The sequence below is a fragment of the Ovis aries genome, chromosome 26 (assembly GCF_016772045.2).
Source record: "Ovis aries strain OAR_USU_Benz2616 breed Rambouillet chromosome 26, ARS-UI_Ramb_v3.0, whole genome shotgun sequence".
Lineage (NCBI taxonomy): Eukaryota > Metazoa > Chordata > Mammalia > Artiodactyla > Bovidae > Ovis > Ovis aries.
In genome coordinates this window covers 43969687-43988049 of record NC_056079.1, presented here as the reverse complement: position 1 = coordinate 43988049, position 18363 = coordinate 43969687, and the positions used below count along the sequence as shown (strand labels likewise).

The 18363-nt window shown below is 45.8% G+C and overlaps 1 long non-coding RNA gene across 1 annotated transcript in view; it reads left to right on the top strand.

The window, feature by feature from the left end:
* LOC105605292 (uncharacterized) overlaps nucleotides 1–18363 on the top strand; it is a 95634-nt gene that overhangs the window by 24887 nt on the left and 52384 nt on the right. Inside the window, exon 4 of the long non-coding RNA XR_003587113.3 lies at nucleotides 8353–8770. This is a non-coding gene — a long non-coding RNA (uncharacterized LOC105605292). The remainder of the gene's footprint in view (nucleotides 1–8352; nucleotides 8771–18363) is intronic.

Here is an 18363-nt window from a genome sequence, read left to right as displayed (position 1 = left end):
TAAGCTCTCTTCCTGCCTCTTTCCACTTCAGGGGCCCCACTTACTCATCTAAGGTCGGATGATTTTTACCATCCACTTATGTCCCTTAAAGCGTTAAAACCAAATGCATAAGCCTCTAGACTCCAACCAGAAAACCAGTGAGCTGTCTGGAGTTAAAGAAGTGGTCCTTTAATGAGGGCATTTCTTGTTGAGGTAGGTGAGAGAAGTGAAAGAGGAGTTATTTGAGTGTGTGGGGGATTTTCCCATGGCCTCTTAAGTCCTCACATGTTAGCATGATATCCACTCCACTGGTGCATCATTCGAATTTTTTTCCTAAAAAAGAGTTGAGAGACTCTTAAGCTCTAGTTGCATAAACCCTGGAGAGAGTGTCCTCTTCGGTGATCTGTATACATGATAAATTCCAGGCATTTATCCAGTATTTAAAGACGTGCCCAAATAAGTTCGATCTTTTTGTTCAAATTGATATCCTATACTGGCTTAGTTTATAAAAATATGATATAGTACATGTGATCATGCAGCTTATCATCAGGACTCTGAATCCTACCTACCTTGCAAGGCTCAGACCTGGATATATGCCTTCTTGACATTCTCCCTGGCCACTTCAACCTTCAGGTACCTGACAAGTACCTCATTCCCTACAAGTCTCTCATCTATGCATGCTTTGGCACATAGTATATACTTTCCCAGGCTTCCCAGGTGGCAGTACTGGTAAAGAACTCACCAGCCAATACAGGCAATTAAGACACTCAGATTCGATCCCTGGGTCAGGAAGATTTCCTGGATGAGGGCATGGCAACCCACTCCAACATTCTTGCCTGGAGAATCCTGTGGACAGAGGAGCCTGATAGGCTATAGTCCATGGGGCTGCAAGGAGTTGCACATAACTGAAGAGACTTAGCATGCAAGCATATGCTTTCTCAAATTTTAGTTTTTAAGAATGTACTATCAGTTCAGTCGCTCAGTCGTGTCTGACTCTTTGTGACCCCATGAATCACAGCACGCCAGGCCTTCCTGTCCATCACCATCTCCCGGAGTTCACTCAGACTCACATCCATCGAGTCCATGATGCCATCCAGCCATCTCATCCTGGGTCGTCCCCTTCTCCTCCTGCCCCCAATTCCTCCCAGCATCAGAGTCTTTTCCAATGAGTCAACCCTTCGCATGAGGTGGCCAAAGTACTGGGGTTTCAGCTTCAGCATCATTCCTTCCAAAGAAATCCCAGGACTGATCTCCTTCATACTGGGCTGGTTGGATCTCCTTGCAGTCCAAAGGACTCTCAAGAGTGTTCTCCAACACCACAGTTCAAAAACATCAATTCTTCGGCCCTCAGCCTTCTTTACAGTCCAACTCTCACATCCATACATGACCACAGGAAAAACCATAGCCTTGACTAGACGGACCTTAGTCAGCAAAGTAATGTCTCTGCTTTTGAATATACTATCTAGGTCGGTCATAACTTTTCTTCCAAGGAATAAGCATCTTTTAATTTCATGGCTGCAGTCACCATCTGCAGTGATTTTGGAGCCCCAGAAAATAAAGTCTGACACTGTTTCCACTGTTTCCCCATCTATTTCCCATGAAGTGATGGGACTGGATGCCATGATCTTCATTTTCTGAATGTTGAACTTTAAGCCAACTTTTTCGCTCTCCTCTTTCACTTTCATCAAGAGACTTTTTAGCTCCTCTTCATTCTCTGCCATAAGGGCGGTGTCATCTGCATATCTGAGGTTATTGATATTTCTCCTTGCAATCTTGATTTCCAGCTTGTGCTTCTTCCAGCCCAGTGTTTCTCATAATGTACTCTGCATATAAGTTAAATAAGCAGGGTGACAATATACAGCCTTGACACACTCGTTTTCCTATTTGGAACCAGTCTATTGTTCCATGTCCAGTTCTAACTGTTGCTTCCTGACCTGCATACAGATTTCTCAAGAGGCAGGTCAAGTGGTCTGGTATTCCCATCTCTTTCAGAGTTTTCCACAGTTTATTGTGATCCACACAGTCAAAGGCTTTGGCATAGTCAATGAAGCAGAAATAGATGTTTTTCTGGAACTCTCTTGCTTTTTCCATGATCCAGCAGATGTTGGCAATTTGATCTCTGGTTCCTCTGCCTTTTCTAGAACCAGCTTGAACATCAGGAAGTTCACAGTTCACGTATTGCTGAAGCCTGGCTTGGAGAATTTTGAGCATTACTTTACTAGCGTGTGAGATGAGTGCAATTGTGCGATGAGTGCAAATGTATTATATGCCTCATCTAAGGTTTGTGCCCCTGGAAAACAGAAGATACACCTTATATGAACTTTGTTCTGACCATGTATTTATTGATGCGCTGGTCCAGTATGTCTCTGCTTGGACTGATTACATTCAATCCAACTTTACAAAGGTATGGTATGCATCCAGTTAAAGAATGGAACTTCAGAGATGGACAAAAGAATATTCCTGCCCTGATAAATATAACTTACTAGTCCAGAAAGAAACAAGAGCTATATTTCCAGCAACCAAAATCACTACCAACAAAGCACACTTGATTGTGAGGCCACTGGGCTCAGAGACTGTGCTTACCCATGTTTGTGACTTCAGTGTTGGGTACCAGACATACACCTCCAGTGGCCTGAATGACGTTTCTAAGGAAATGGTCATCTCCTGCTTACCAGAGTCCACAGAGAACAGCTGGTCTCCTTCACAGGAACCCTGCTCCTCCTGTTGGCAAATAAATCTTAGAAGCCACTTTTGCTCTCACATTATCAGACAGACACCTTGATATTAGGCCTGAAACCTGTGCCCACATCTCACCATCTCTCTTGCCACAGTGGGAGACAGCAACTGTCTCTCTGTAACACTTGCAACGACTTCTGGGCTATTTCCTGCTTCCACAGTCACTCCATTTTTGTTCTGTTTTGTTTCACACAAAGCTTATTTCTAACCTCAGGGGTTTTGACTTTGCTATTTTCCTTGCCTGGATTTCTCTTCTTGAATAAGAATTTTGTCTTTTTTTGTTTGTTTGTTCCAAACCACTAAATCCCTAACATATAGATTTGCTGGTGCAAAACAAAAAAATCAATATTTATTAAAGGAGTGGGCAGATTTTGGCGGTTGTTGTGAACCATATACAGACATGAATGGATGACTCAAGCCCCTGATGTTTGTCTAGCTGAAAGCTGACATACTCTCTGACCTCACAAAGATTATGGCTTTAATACATGTGATTATATGAGCTATCTGTATAAAGAAATGAGTAATCCAGCATTAGATGGGTGATTGAAATAATACGTCCTCGGTAAGCTCTGGAAACCAATGGCAGGAAACAAGGATAGTTAAGCAATGGTTTTCTTCTTCAATACTGCTTTTATATGGATAGAAGCTTACTCTTAGCCAGATGGGATTTCCTTTAGCCCTTTAGGGCTGGAAAAATTCCCAAGTGAGCAACTATCAATTTCATGATTTATCTTTACTGACTAAACCCATCAGTAATTTTCTGGAACTTGTATCAGGTTGAAAAGAGGACTGGATGTACTCCTCTGACTGCATATCTCATTCTCATTTAAGCCTTTCCTGGATCCAAGACTTTTATTTTCATCTGAAAATTGGGGATATAGTAGTAACTACTGAAGGAGTGGTTGTGTGGGTTTAAAGAAGTAATGTACACAAATGAATTAAGACCTGGTCTGATATATACTAAGTCCTCACTTTAGCTGTGGAATGCTTTATGAATATAAAAGGAGAAGGAATCAAGTCCTTGAAAATCCAACGTCTTTTCGTTGGCATAGAGTGTAGATGACTCTGTTACGAAGTTTTTACCATTTTAATCAGGCATATACAAAGTACTTGAAAATTTTTGTGAAACACTATGTTCAGGGTCAGGAAAAAATCAGAAATTTTTTTATTGAAAAAATAATTCACATATTTAAATTGTCCAGATTGTAGCTAACTTTGGGAAGGGTATCTGAACATTTCTTGGAGTAACTGAAGTAAGAACTTTTTGTGCAAAAAGACATAATTCAAAACCTAAAATTCATTCTAGCTAAGTTTAAATTTTATTTATAATCCACTTTAAAGAGTAAATTCAAGGCACATGCTGGGGTGTCTCCATCAAACATTAGGAAAAGGATTTTTGTGTCTGGTTTTGATCCTGACTGCGCCATGTCGTTCAGTTTTCCAGGCCCATGATAAGCACCAGCAACCAGTAACCAGGCTCATGATAAGCACCCAATAAATATTGTTTGAATAAATGTGTTCAGGAAAGATCTATGTCAGCTCCATGTTCCCTCAGAGACATGTGTGGACAGTGGGCAAGACCTTAGTCCCCTGTGATGAAGACCATGGTGCCTTCCCTGATCACATCGGTGGTCTTCTTCACCTTCTTTCTGAAGCCCCGGCTTCCAAACAACCTGCCCGTTTCCAAGAGCTGGACCTCAGGCTGCTCAGCTTGAAGCTGCTGTTTTCAAGCCTCCATCGCAGGCTTCTCACCGAAGAAAGACGCGTTTCATCTGCTCCCTGAGCCCATGGCGACGTCCTCCCCGCGCTCTCTCTGAGGCGGCTCTGCCTTCCGTCCGCCGCGGCCGCCGCCAGCCACACACAGAGCTCAGCTGCCACGAGAGCGGCTGCGAGAGCAGCTGGCGCGGGTCCGAGCGCCCCGCAGTGACCCCGGGCCCGGGGCAGGACCTCTGCCGGCCGCGCGGCGCTCCAGCGCCTCGACCTGAGCCGACAGCGCCATTAGCAGGAAGCGCGCCACACTGTCCAGCGGAAGTGACGTTTCCACTTCTTCCTCTTGACTTCCTGGAATTCCGTAGACGACCTCCGACTCAGTTCTCGAAGTATGTTTTGAGGGGGGGCCTCTTCAGTTCAGTTCAGTTCAGTTCAGTCACTCAGTCGTGTCCGACTCTTCACGACTCCATGAATCGCAGCACGCCAGGCCTCCCTGTCCATCACCAGCACCCGGAGTTCACTCAGACTCACGTCCATCGAGTCTGTGATGCCATCCAGCCATCTCATCCTCGGTCGTCCTCTTCTCCTCCTGCCCCCAATTCCTCCCAGCATCAGGGTCTTCTGCAATGAGTCAGCTCTTTGCATGAGGTGGCCAAAGTACTGGAGTTTCAGCTTTAGCATCATTCCTTCCAAAGAAATCCCAGGACTGATCTCCTTTAGGGTGGACTGGTTGGATCCCCTTGCAGTCCAAGGGACTCTCAAAGAGTCTTCTCCGACACCACAGTTCAAAAGCATCAATTCTTCGGCGCTCAGCCTTCTTCACAGTCCAACTCTCACATCCATACATGACCACAGGAAAAACCATAGCCTTGACTAGATGGACCTTAGTCAGCAAAGTAATGTCTCTGCTTTTGAATATGCTATCTAGGTTGGTCATAACTTTTCTTCCAAGGAGTAAGCGTCTTTTAATTTCATGGCTGCAGTCACCATCTGCAGTGATTTTGGAGCCCTCCACCCCAAAAAAGTCTGACACTCTTTCCACTGTTTCCCCATCTATTTCCCGTGAAGTGATGGGACCAGATGCCATGATCTTCGTTTTCTGAATGTTGAGCTTTAAGCCAACTTTTTCACTCTCTTCTTTCACTTTCATCAAGAGGCTTTTTTTAGTTCCTCTTCACTTTCTGCCATAAGGGTGGTGTCATCTGCATATCTGAGGTTATTGATATTTCTCCCGGCAATCTTGATTCCAGCTTGTGCTTCTTCCAGTCCAGCGTTTCTCATGATGTACTCTGCATAGAAGTTAAATAAGCAGGGTGACAATAGACAGCCTTGACGCACTCCTTTTCCTATTTGGCCTCTTAAAGCCAGCAATAAAAACTGACTGCCTGACCAGGAACCTTAGGCAGAAGGATTAACAGCTTCTCCTTTGGTTTCTGCTCAACGTAATGTAAAACTGGGACTTGTCAGAAGAGCGAAAGCAGACATGCTTTTGACTCTGAAACAGGTCTCACACTCCAAATGCATGTACCAACATTCAAACTGGGGATTGATAGCAGTCTACCATTGGGTTGGCAAAAACCAACCAATTTTCTTGAAGAGATCTCTAGGCTTTAACATTCTATTGTTTTCCTCTATTTCTTTGCACTGATCACTGAGGAAGGCTTTCTTATCTCTCCTTGCTATTCTTTGGAACTCTGCCTTCTAATGGGTGTTTGTTTGGGTTTTTCTATAAGATGGCATGGAAAAGTCCAAACGAAATTTTTGACCAGCCCAGTACTCTGCCAGAGCTTTCATTAAACATTTATGGGGAAATGAATCTAAATGTCTGTGTTTGCCTCTTCTTGCTTGTTTGGGTTACCGAGTGACACTTTTAGCCACTAAACTGTGATAAGGGTGATAAGATATCTGGTGGAACTTTCCTACCTGGGTCTAGGGCTCTGGAAGTCTGTAGTCTCCACATAGTGTGTGTTAAGTGAGGAGACACATTCCTGAGTGGAAGGTGAACAGCAGGGGTGCAGTCTCCTTGTGTAAACACCTCCTGGTGTGGGTGAACCAGTCCCTGCTCTGTTTCCAGTGCTCTCTGCAAGTTACCACATCTGAGCTCAAGCACAGTCTCACAAGATCTCTCCCCGTTTCTGTCTCTCTCTCTTTTTTCCCCCCTACCAGCTCCTCCCTCTGGCCTCAGGCCTAGAGCCTGCTTTGGTGTCTCCTGCATCAACACAGATAACTGCATGCATGCCATTCAGTTGTGTCTGACTCTTTGTGACCCTAAGGACGGTAGCCTGCCAGGCTGCTCTGTCCATGGGATTCTCCAGACAAGAACACTGGAGTGGGTTGCCATGCCCTCCTCCAAGGGATCTTCCAAGCCCAGGGACTGAACTGGAAGCTCTTGCATCTCTTGCATTGGCAGGCAGGTTCTCTACCTTTAGCACCACCTGGTAAGCCCAATACAGATATCTTTCTCTTATTAAACCTTGACTCCCAACCTTAAGAAACACAACCAGTACATTCAGCACTGCTAAAACCATGCCCTTGAAGTGCATTCAAGTTCGTTATGTCATCTTTTCTGTGGCTTTTTTGGTTCCTGGCCCCTCTGTCTGCTCTGCCCCAAGCTCTGAGAAACAGTTCCCAATAGTCTGCATGGCTTAGGACACAGTGTGTGTGCTCAGTTGCCTCCAACTTTTTGCAGCCCCATGGATTAGAGCTGCCAGCTTCCTCTGCCCATGGGATTTCCCGGGCAAAAATACTGGAGTGGGGTGCCACTGGACGGGGGTGCCATTTCCTACTCCAAGGCTTCTTCCCGGCCCAAGGGTGGAACTCCTCTGGGCTCTCCTGCACTGGCAGGCAGATGCTTTACCTCTAGCACAATTTGGGAAGCCTCTGGACCCAGTATCAAAAAGAGTAAAGCTGGGAATTCGGTTCCATTGCTAAGAACCCAGGTTCCTGGCATGAGTGGCCCCAGAAGTGATGATAATAGTTCTGAGTAATCCTAAAGTAATTGAATTTTCCTGACTTCAGGGAAGGAGGAAGATTTTGTTTCCTTTGTTTGGCCAATGTGAGTCATATACACAAAACCAAGCTCTTTAAACAAAGGGAATGCGGTCAAAGAAAGCCCCCGGCATTTCATCCTGTGTCTTGGCCTCTGCTTGGTTCAGGAGGGAGTGTCAATGAGGACAGGCTGCTGTCTCCTTGGGGCTCGGTGGAACCCCACATTAGAGCAGAGAAACACCTCTCCTCCCAGCTCTGTGACAGGTTCCCATCGTGGAAAAGGTAGAATTTCATGTTAGAGTTGGTTTGTGTTTTTTTGTTTTGTTTTGTTTTGTTTGTGGGGTTCTGGTCACTGAGTCCATCTGGTTGGAATAAAATCAGAGAAACAGAGAAAGAATGAGAAAAGAAGTGTGTGTGTGTGTGTGTTGTTTGTTTTATTTCCTTTCAGTCAAGTGAAGAATTTTTAGCCCATTTGATTCCCGTGGTTTCTAAACTGTCTTGAATGAAAACCAACCTTCCAGCTAAGTCTTATGGGTGCAATATCGATCAAATAAAAGAGGTTGTGAAAGAGTTGGTTGGAGGCTGAGTGAAAGGAAGATGACGCATTTCCCACAGATTCCTTCTCCAGAGGATAGGGGGTGTGAGAGCCGGAGCAGCAGCAGGGCGGGGCGGTAGGAGGACTTGGCGCCTGCGGGGTGTGGACTTCACAGCCGCCCACCAGCATGCCAGGGTGTGCGCGTAGAGGGTTTCTGATCAGGTCATTGCAAAACCCCGCAAAACTTGTCTCAGAGAAAGAAATAGAAGTATCTACTTCGCAAAGGCTTGTTGTCAGCATGCTGTTTTTATTTTTACTTTTTAATGTCTTTCTCTTTCCCATTCTCGTTCTTTTTCTTCCTTCTTTCTTTCCTTCCTTTCTTTGTCTTCCTTCCTTCTTTTCAGTAGAGATGTCTCCTAAAGTTTTATTCCTGATCCGACGAAAGCATCTTCTGCATCACGACAGGACACAAAACAATAGCTGAAGAAAGAGCGGATGAAACCTACTAGCACATTGCCTTGAAGGAAGTCACACTCCCCTGCCGCCCGTTGCTTCCATACTCAGGCCTGCAAATCCTGACGCATTTATTCCAGGCTGAGCCTTCTGAGAGGGGCATGTTAGTGGACAGGAGAAACCACGGGGCCAGATCTCGGAAGTTTTCTGTGGTGCTGCTAATGAAGAAAGGCCAAACGCAAGCTCCAAATCTTCATGCAAAATAGATCCGTCAGCTATTTTCCTTGGACAGATAAGAAGTCTAATTTGTCTTTCTATCGAAGCAAATGGTGATCTGTGGTTCTGAATACATTTGACTTTTAGCAACTGGTAAGCTTTATACTCATATACTCAGAAAATTTAATAATTTGGTTGAGAGATAATGTTTAAGAAAAATCATCATTGCTGCAAAGAAATGGTTTGGTTGTTTAAATGGAAATACATAGATTCTCTGTTTGGAAAATATAGGGTTTAGAATGGAAAACTGATTCTGGTTCTACTTGTTTCTGCTGTCATTCTCTCTTTGCTGAATTTGGTCTCTATTGTAAATGGCTGACTTTGGGAAATTTACATGAGTCTTGATGTCTCACTGTCCTTATTTGTCAAAGGAGCTGATAATGTACCTGGTTGTTAAAGGTATTAAGTGAGGCAGATGTGTGGTAAGCTCTTGTTGCACCAGCCTGGTGATTTACGGGTTTAAATAAATCCAGAAAATATTACCTTTCCATATGACAGACACTATTCCGCATGCCTCATAGAGATCAGCTCATGTGATCATTCTGACAGCCCTGTGTATGTTTGGTCCAGTCACTCAGTTGTGTCCAGCTCTCTGCAACCCCATGGACTGCAGCACACCAGGCCTCCCTGTCCGTCACCAACTCCCGGTGTCCACCCAAACTCATATCCATCGAGTCGGTAATGCCATCCCACCATCTCATCCTCTGTTGTCCCCTTCTCCTCCTGCCTTCAATCTTTCCCAGCATCAGGGTCTTTTCCAATGAGTCAGTTCTTTGCATCAGGTGGCCAAAGTACTGGAGTTTCAGCTTCAGCACTAGTCCTTCCAATGAATATTCAGGACTGATCTCCTTTAGGATGGACTGGTTGGATCTCCTTGCAGTCCAGGGACTCTCAAGTGTCTTTTCCAACACCACAGTTCAAAAGTATCATCTATTTTTCAGGTGAAGAAAAAGAGACAAACACAGAGGCCAGGTCAACTGCATAAGCTCACTCACTTAGCAAATGTCAGTGCCAGGGTTCACACCTAGGTAGACTGATCCCATGTGCACTGAAGGCATCCTGTCTCTTGGTCAGGAAGCGCTCTGCTACTTTACTTGTCTCTTCTCTTGCCCTCATTTTTTTTTTTTTTTTAATTTACATTACTACTAGCCTGAGCTTTCTTAAAAGTAACATAACCTCACTGGTCATATGTTTTAAATCCTTCAGACACTCTCCATTGCTTGAATATAGTTGACAAGATTCCTCACTATTTCTCCCATGTCTAACTATCCTCTCCCATTTGCCAAAGCTCTGGCCTTGTATTTTATAATCCTGTGCAAACATAGGCCTCGATGCTTTCCCCAACATTCAGCATGAAATGTATTTGTACAACATCTATACTCTGTCTGGAATATGCTTCACCTGCCCTGCTTCTCATCTTACCACTGAAATTTGATTTAGTATTCAAAACTTAGGTCAATTTTTGCCTTTTTCAGGAAACTTTGTCTTCTCAAAATATTAATTATCACATTCCTTGTACTCTTTGTGGCAGATTGCATTTTCCAAAGATGACTGTAACAGTATCCAACACCATATGTAGTTTTATGTTCGGACATTGGCGTTGGTAGTCCCCCACAAGGGGCAGGATCTAATTCTCCGTGTCCTTGAACCTGGACAGGCCCCGTGACAGCTCTGACCACTAGCCCCAGACAGAAGTGATGCATAATTCCTATGGACACAACCCTAAGTGGCCTGGAAATTCAACTTCCTCCCTCTTCTTCTGGCAGGATCAAACCCCCAGGCAAACTCCAGGCTATGCTAATGGACAGAAGTATAGCCAAGAGGGGCACTAGGTGCCAGGTATTGAGTGAAAACTCCAGGCACTGCTTTGACATATAGCCTCGTTGAGTCATCAGACAACTCCAACTGCACCCATTATCTGACTGTAATCAAATTTTAGACTCCAAGCAAGAACTACCCACTGAGCCCAGTCAATCCACAAACTATTTAAAGCCACTCAGTTTTGAGGTGGTCTGTTATGTTGCAATAAGAAACTGAATACAGTTTATCTGATTTCAAAGGCTCTCTATTTTTGCATGCTAAGCTCCATTCACTGCATTTATCTCTTTCTATGATTGTATCCTTTGCTAGACTATGAGCATCTTGAAGTCTGGGGTCCTGTTTTATAGGTGTTTGCTTGAATTATAGACTTTCAATAGGTATTTGTTGAATTTAAGTCCATGTACAGTGTGAATTTGTTTGTTTATATTTATCAAATTGGGTGAGAAGAAAAAAAGAAAACTTTATCAAAAGATTTAAGCTGCCCCATAGGCCATCGTGTTTTGAGTGTCCTGTTCCCTCCAGCCACTCCTCTAACCATACCAAAGGGAATGAGACGATGGGAAGACAGGATCTGACTTACATATCAAGACAGATTCAAAGCAGGGCGAATTCTTCAGGGAGCAAAGATTGCTGTCAGTGCTGAAAAAGATACGGAAAGCCACACTTGAGTCTGCTGTTATCAGTCGCCTCCAGGGAGGGGATGGAAATCAGGTGCAGGAGGGACACAGGAAGGAGCAGCAGGCTTGCCTTGTCCTGGGTCTACTTCCTTCATATTTCAGTTAGTGTGTGTGTGTGTGTGTGTGTGTGTGTGTGTGTGAAGCATATTTTACTAATATAGTTACATAAAGATTTAAAAATAAAGAAAGCCTGGAGATAAGAATAATCAAGGAGCGACCGCCCACCCCGTGTTAATACAGGCGTTGGACCTGATGATGAGTCTCAGTTACACATTTGGGCTTCAGTGTCGAGTGGGTCTGAATTGGAACCCTAACTCCCCCTGGGAGGACTTGGGCCAGGCCCTTCTCCCCAAGCTTCACTTTACTCATCTAAACAACAGGCAAAGAAGAAACTCCTAAACGGATACATAATCAAGAGGCAGTGCCTGCACAGGACTTAGCACAGCACCTGGTATGTACTGAGTGTTGTCATTGGCATGAAGCAAGTATCTACTGGGTACATACCGAAGAGTAGATGGGGCTGTGAGTTGGCTTCCCTGCCCCGGCTGGGCAGAGGACAGGACCCAGGGCCTGCAGAACTCAGTGTCTGGGGACTGAAATTGGCAAGAGTGTGCACCGAACATGCCAGTTATGTGAGGTCACCAGTTCTGCTCTGCAAATGGATGCCGAAACTTGGCCTGCACGCACCAGTGCCGAATTAAATCTTAGAGACAGATTTTTGGGTGGAGTAGAAAAAAATGGCTTAATTGTTTTGCCAGACAAAGGGGGACACAGTGGGCTAATGCCCCTCAGAACAATGTGTCCCAACCAGGAAGGAATTGGTGAAGCGTTTTATGGTGCAGTGCAGAAGATCCAGGTTCAGGCCCCGTGTTGGGAAGATCCCCTGGAGAATGGCATGACTACTTGTTCCAGTATTCTTGCCCAGAGAATCCCATGGACAGAGGAGCTTGGTGGGCTGCAGTCCATGGGGTCACAAAGAGTCAGACACAACTTAGGGACTAGCACTTTTTATAGCAGTGGCTCAACAGCAGGGCTGCTGATAAGGATCAGGGTGAGTGCAGGGCCTGCCCTCCTTTAACCTGGCCTGAGATGGTCTCCTGATGAGCTGATATGGTTTCTTTAAGCTGCCTCAGGTGGTCTCTTGATGGTCTTCTCTGGTTATCCAGCTGTGATCTCCTCTGGAATGAAGAATGCTGGCATCTTCCATTGTTGTGGGTTTCAGTTCTGCAGAAGAACTCGAGGATATTGGTGTGTACATCCCGTAGGTAGAACAAGGAGCTGCCCCAAGGTTGCACTAGTGTTCCTTGTCTGCTTCTCTCTCGTCTCTGCACCCCTCCCTGCCCTGATCAACAATCTTGTGTGAAGGTTTCTGTCCCTAGGACGCCCCCAGGATTCTGCTCAGCTTCCAGATGGGAGAAAGTCACAGGCTGTGCTCTCTGTTTAAGCACCATGCAAGCTGGGCTGTTCCATGGGCTACGCGGCTTCCCGAGTTAAGGGTCACTGCCTGGGCAGCCTGGAGGCTGTAGTCAGCAACAAGTGGGTTACAAATTAGTTTCCCACCCAGGTGCAGAAGAAGAAGGGCTCCAAAACCAGAAATGCTCTTTGTGATTTTGACTCAAGTCCACCTATGACCCCATTCCCTGGCTGGAGAAGGCCACTGGCTCTGCTCGGATGTGACCAGCTCTGCCTGCCCACCTCTTGGGTCTAGGGTTGCTGGGTTGTGCCGCTTCCAAGTGTTCTTGCCAGCACTTCCTGCCTGATGGGGTTGGGGGCCAGGCTTCACAGCAACAGGGCTGCAACTCGGGTTCCCGCCTGGGAGAACTGGGAAGGCCCACTTTGGGGAGTTCCTCAATCTTCCTGAGTAAAATTTCCTGTCTGGAGGTACTGGGGGCCACACTCCATAGCAGGCAGGGTTGGGACTCAGACCCTCTGCCTGAAGTATGCAAAGACCAGGCTCCAGGCTGGACAAAATCCCCTATCTGGTGACCTGACTTAGGAAGCCCTGTCTCCCACTGGACTCCCTCGTTGGACTGGGCCATTGAGTTGGTTCTACAGATGAGCAGAGCTGCAGGTCGGGACTCCTACCTGAGCTCTGGAAGAAGGAATCCTGTCTGCCAAGGGCAGTGTTGGAAGTCCTCCTCTCTTCTCTGTCAGTTTCCTAGGGATTTAGCACCGCTGCTCTCCTGATATCCCTGTGAAAACTAACCAGGGTAGGAGTTCCCACAAACCAGCCCTCAGTGCTGGGGAACTGGGTGGTAACCAGCCCTCAGTGCTGGGGAACTGGGCGCTAACGAGCCCTCAGTGCTGGGGACTGGGTGCTAACCAGCCCTCAGTGCTGGGAAACTGGGTGGTAACCAGCCCTCAGTGCTGGGGGACTGGGTGGTAACCAGCCCACAGTGTGGGGGGTACTGGGTGCTAACCAGCCCTCAGTGCTAGGGGACTGGGTGCTAACGAGCCCTCAGTGCTGGGGGACTGGGTGGTAACCAGCCCTCAGTGCTGGGGGACTGGGTGGTAACCAGCCCACAGTGTGGGGGGTACTGGATGTCACCCTGGGTTCTGCTTTCCCACTGGAGGTGAAACTGTGATTCAAACTGGGACTTGAACCCAAGGGCTGGGACTCAAATTCAGCCAAAACTCAGACTGGGACTTGAACCCATGGTCCTTTAACTGAGATTCCACCTAATCTTGGGACATAATGACACTGAGATTCTTGATGTTTCATTGCAGAAAGAATCCAGTGAGAGACAAAGTGATAGGTGAGACATGGATTTGCTTAGAGAGCAGCACACTCCACAGAATGCGGGCCTTCTTAGAGGGCTGGAATAGCCCCAGGGTATGCCTTGTCTGTTTTTCTAGGGTAGGTGATTTCACAGGCTAAGGATTGGGGAAAATATTCCAGCTATTTTGGGGAGGGGGTGAGGATTTCCAGGAATTGGGTCAACACCCACCTTTGACCTTCAAGGCTGACCTCGGGACTGTCATGGAGGTGCCACGGGGCTCGCTGCTGTGCTGAACCCGGCAAACTCTGAGACTCGGGGTCTATTGGATGTCAGCTGTCTGCCATCTTGGATCTCTTTGGTTCTAATCAGTTTATGTCATGTCCTCAGGCGATGTTATTCTTTTAAAGGTTCCCTGCCCACTTCCCTTCTGCTTCAGAGGAACTGGAGGCTCTGGGAACCCTCCAAGCATGATGCTGGGGCAGCCTGGGGGAGAGGCAGCCAGTTGGCACTAGCCATTTCTCTTACTGTCTCATGGCCTGTCTTGGCTGTGTGGTGTAGGGGGTGGTGCAGCCTCACTCCCTCCTCTGATCCAGAGTATCATCTTATCCATGAACTGTTGTGAGCTGTTGTTCTTGTAAAAGGGATGCTGATAATGAAACCTCAGTTGCCACGTGGATGACATCACTCTCTGCCTTTAATACTTGCTGAACAGTGCCCCAGGTTAATCCAGTTCTGTTCCCACTGGTCCCTGATGAAGAGCCAGCGCTGTGCTCCAACGTTCACCCACCAATTTCTATCACTTCTGCCTGTCCCTTACATTCCTTAGGAGCAGGTCTCTAGATAACTTTGACTCTGACCAATCCCTCCCCAGGTGTGATTGCCCTGGGAAGATCGGTCTCCCTGCGACTGGCCCAAACGCTGACCCAGCCTTCACATCTTGGCTTGTGATGTGATTTGAACCAGCACACCTGACGCCTCTCTTCAGAAGTTCTCAGCTTGCCTGTGGTTTGTACTCAGTTTGGTGATCATCTCCTCACTGTATCCTATCTTTTCTCCTTTAACTCCTCAGGTATTCTAGGGTTCACAGCCTGCAGTGATTGATGGTAAACCTACTAGTTTTCACTGAATAATATAGAATTTTGTATACAGAGAGAGTACAGGCTTGTTAATTAATTTGTGTGTAAATCTTGGCTTTCCAACTGCCAGGTTGCTATTTGCATCGTTTGCTACTTTTAAAAAACATTGCACCAAGAGTTGTGCTAAATGCATAAAAGGTATTCAACTTGCTTGGACTGCTTAAAACAAAACAATGGCTGTATCTGTTATGTTTCCAGACAAAGCCTAGTGTATCAGATTATTTGAGGACAAATGTGGAGTTGAGGATACATGCAAGTTGTTGGGGAAAGAAATTCACAAACAAAGTATACTTATAGACAGCCAATCTGCTCTTTCCTTTACTGTTTTCAGAATGGATAGGTAACATGCATTCATAAAATCAGTGTCCCAGATTTAGGGATTTTAGTGGTTCCCCTGCTTAAAGTTGTATTCAAAGAACTCTAAATACAAACAAGCCCAACTCTCTGCCAATGAGATGCCCACGTGTGGTTCACTTATTGTTTGAGATGTTGAGTCATATGTGTTTGGCACAAGATGGAATTTCATATGTCAAAGCATATGCCTGCCACTGAAGCCAAATGCAGATAACATATGCTTGGAAATGAAATATTTGTGAGTCTTTTTGCTTATCAAAAATTAATGAACACAACTGTGTGCTTGTACTATTTTGGGGCTATAAACAGATGAGTAGGGTTAATTGTAGAAACCGTTTCTGCAAAGCAGTCAAGTGTAGCTGTTTTAAGCTGTGATGCTTTCTGTCTACACTCCACTCTGAAGCACACCCACTCACCCCTGTGACACTATCACACACGGCAACACATATTTACTGGGGGTGGGGGTGAGTGCTGGAAGCCCTATTAATAGATCCTTTAGCTCTGAATTTCTTTTTTCCACAGTACAGGAGGTTAATCATTTTAAGTTCACTTCTGGAAATAACTCATATTTCTGCCAAATAAAGCCTGTGTGTAAATTTGAAACAGAAGCCATGAAAAATGCACTCTATGTATATTTAGGCAAAGTTTCCATTTTTATAAAGTACCTTCACTCGCATAGCCTTGTATAGCTTTAGAGCACTCAGGTGGCAGGTATTTTCATCTTTATTTTATGGGTGAAGAAATTGATGTTCCACTGGGTAATGTCACTTTAGTAGCTGGTTTTGATGGAGCCAGGCCTTGAACCCCTTATCTGCTACCTCCACCTCCAGGGCAGTTTCTGCTGTGTGCAGCTGTTCAGCCTCCTTTGAGAGTGATGGTATGTTAGAAACTGATATGAAGATTAGACATTTGGCTGTGGGGGAGAGCTGAGATGGTTGCATCAGACTTGATGGCAATTAGACTAGCCAGTTGTGGATTCAGGAGAATGCCTGCTGTCAGGAGAGTTGGCTACCCCATCAGAACATTCAGTGCTGTCTCTGGTCCTGGGCAAACCAGCAATATAAGCAAACACCTTCTAAAAGGGAATAATGTTTCCTTTCTGAAACCTAAGTGCTCAGTTTAAGTGCACAGCACTCTTCACATCTGATATGCAGTGTGGCTTCTCCCTGAACTTCCATATTAGTCATTATTCAAATCCTGGCAACTCTGTTTCCATAATGTTCTGTATACCCCACGCTCTATCCCACCTACAGAGCCCTAATTCAGACACCCATCCCCCTTTCCCAGGAATCCTGGTGAAGTCCTCCGATTGATTGTGGTTTCCTCCTCTTCCTTCTCAATTCTGCCTTGAACACAGCCTACAAATCCCATTTGTTCACAAGAGTCTTCTGAGCATAGAGTATCATATACTATTTAAATATGAGCACAGGAATAATCATCATTTTTCTGACTTACCTCTGTGTCTTTTGATGCAAGATTGCATCATGTACAAATTACATTTTTTTGGTCCTAACTCTTTAAGCCAGGTGCCATGTAAGCTGCCATACAGAAAGAGGGCTTATGATGCTATTGGCTGTTTCAACATTAGTCTAACAGAGCACTGTCTAAGCCGCATGGGCAATTTTAAATGTTCTGATAACTACCTTCAGCAAAATTTAAAAGAAATAGATTAAATTAATTTTAACAGTACTTTAATTGACCCTATTATATTTCTATGTCAACATATAATCCATAGAAAAATAGTAATGAGATATTTCCTTTGTTATTACTAAACATCTAAAATCCAGTGTTTCTTTTTTTTCACGCTTACAACACGTATCAACTTAGACTACAGTTCAAGTGACCAGTAGCCACACACAACTATAGCCATCGCGTCTGATAACTCAAGGCGAGGACTCTGTTCTACCTGCTTTCTCTTAGCTGTTTCTTGGCCAGATTTACAGGAAATAGCTATCCTTGTTTTCGGGAATGAGTCATCATTGTCGCCACCTGCAACAGCAGTCTCACCCCTTCAGAAGTAGCTCTCAGTCAGCTAAGGTCCGACCAGAAACACAAGCACCATGCTAAGCGTTTCAAACGGACGGATCTCAGTACAAGCTAATCATCGAAAAAGTGGAAGATTAACATAGCCTCAAATCTGCTTGAAGTATTACTTTTAAAAGGGGGACTAGAACGGCACTAAGGTAAAGTTAGGAAATTATTCAAGAGACAGGTGATGGAGAGGCTGTGGGTGTCAGAAGAGGTAAGGGAGCAAGAACAGGAGGCGCGTTAGCATAGGACACAACTCCAGAAACTTCACCCATCCCGAGAGGAGCGTGATAAGCAGGAAGTAGTTCAGGGAAGCTGACTCCGGCAGCTGTGAACGCTGCTGCGGGTGGACTCACTGTCTGGGAGGGACTTCCCTGCTGGCCCAGCGGTGAAGACTGTGCTTCCACTGCAGGGGCTGAGAGATCGATCCTTGGCGGGGGAACTAAGATGCCTGCTGCTGCTGCTAAGTCACTTCAGTCGTGTCCGACTCTGTACAATCCCATAGACGGCAGCCTACCAGGCTCCCCCGTCCCTGGGATTCTTCAGGCAAGGACACTGGAGTGGGTTGCCATTTCCTTCTCCAATGCAAGAAAGTGAAAAGTGAAAGTGAAGTCGCTCAGTCGAGTCCGACTCTTCGCGACCCCATGAACTGCAGCCCACCAGGCTCCCTCGTCCATGGGATTTTCAAAGCAAGAGTACTGGAGTGGGGCGCCATTGCCTTCTCTGCCTGGAGCAGTCAAAAAAAAAAAAAAAAAAAGCCACTGCCTGGGAATCTTCGGTATTGGGAGAGCCCCCACGCCTCTCAGACAGGAGTGTTGCTACTGGTGGAGACAGGAGGAGAGACGGAAGAACAATAGCTTCTCCCTTCTCACACCTTCCAGTTTCCAGCGAGCCTCCCTCCTTGCTCAAATCAAGGTGGAAGCCAGTTTGGGGAGGTAGCTTCGCATGCT